Genomic DNA, 207 nt, shown 5'->3' with positions numbered 1-207 from the left:
GTCAGGTTGTTCAGCTCCTATGTATATTCGTAAGTACATTTTTGTCTGCATACCCAGACTGTGTGAGGCAATGATAATTTGGTAATTATACGTGATTTTTTTCTAGAAACACAGCCAAAAGTGTAAAGATTCCTATAAATTCAAATGCAATTAGGATTTTATTATTTCTTTTGCTTAACACTAATATTACATAATTAATTTCGGACA

General features: G+C 30.4%; 1 protein-coding gene and 1 long non-coding RNA gene across 2 annotated transcripts in view; both read left to right on the top strand.

Moving 5' to 3' along the window:
• The window catches only part of LOC110463783, a 1,063-nt gene extending 948 nt beyond the window's left edge, over positions 1-115 (top strand). Inside the window, exon 3 of the long non-coding RNA XR_002464427.1 lies at positions 6-115. This is a non-coding gene — a long non-coding RNA (uncharacterized LOC110463783). The remainder of the gene's footprint in view (positions 1-5) is intronic.
• LOC110463776 (metallothionein-like) overlaps positions 1-207 on the top strand; it is a gene marked incomplete at its 3' end in the record, with an annotated part of 4,326 nt that overhangs the window by 3,859 nt on the left and 260 nt on the right. The gene's annotated exons all lie outside the window — the stretch shown is intronic.

This window comes from Mizuhopecten yessoensis, unplaced genomic scaffold (genome assembly GCF_002113885.1).
Source record: "Mizuhopecten yessoensis strain PY_sf001 unplaced genomic scaffold, ASM211388v2 scaffold1513, whole genome shotgun sequence".
Lineage (NCBI taxonomy): Eukaryota > Metazoa > Mollusca > Bivalvia > Pectinida > Pectinidae > Mizuhopecten > Mizuhopecten yessoensis.
This window is presented reverse-complemented; position numbering and strand designations above follow the sequence as displayed.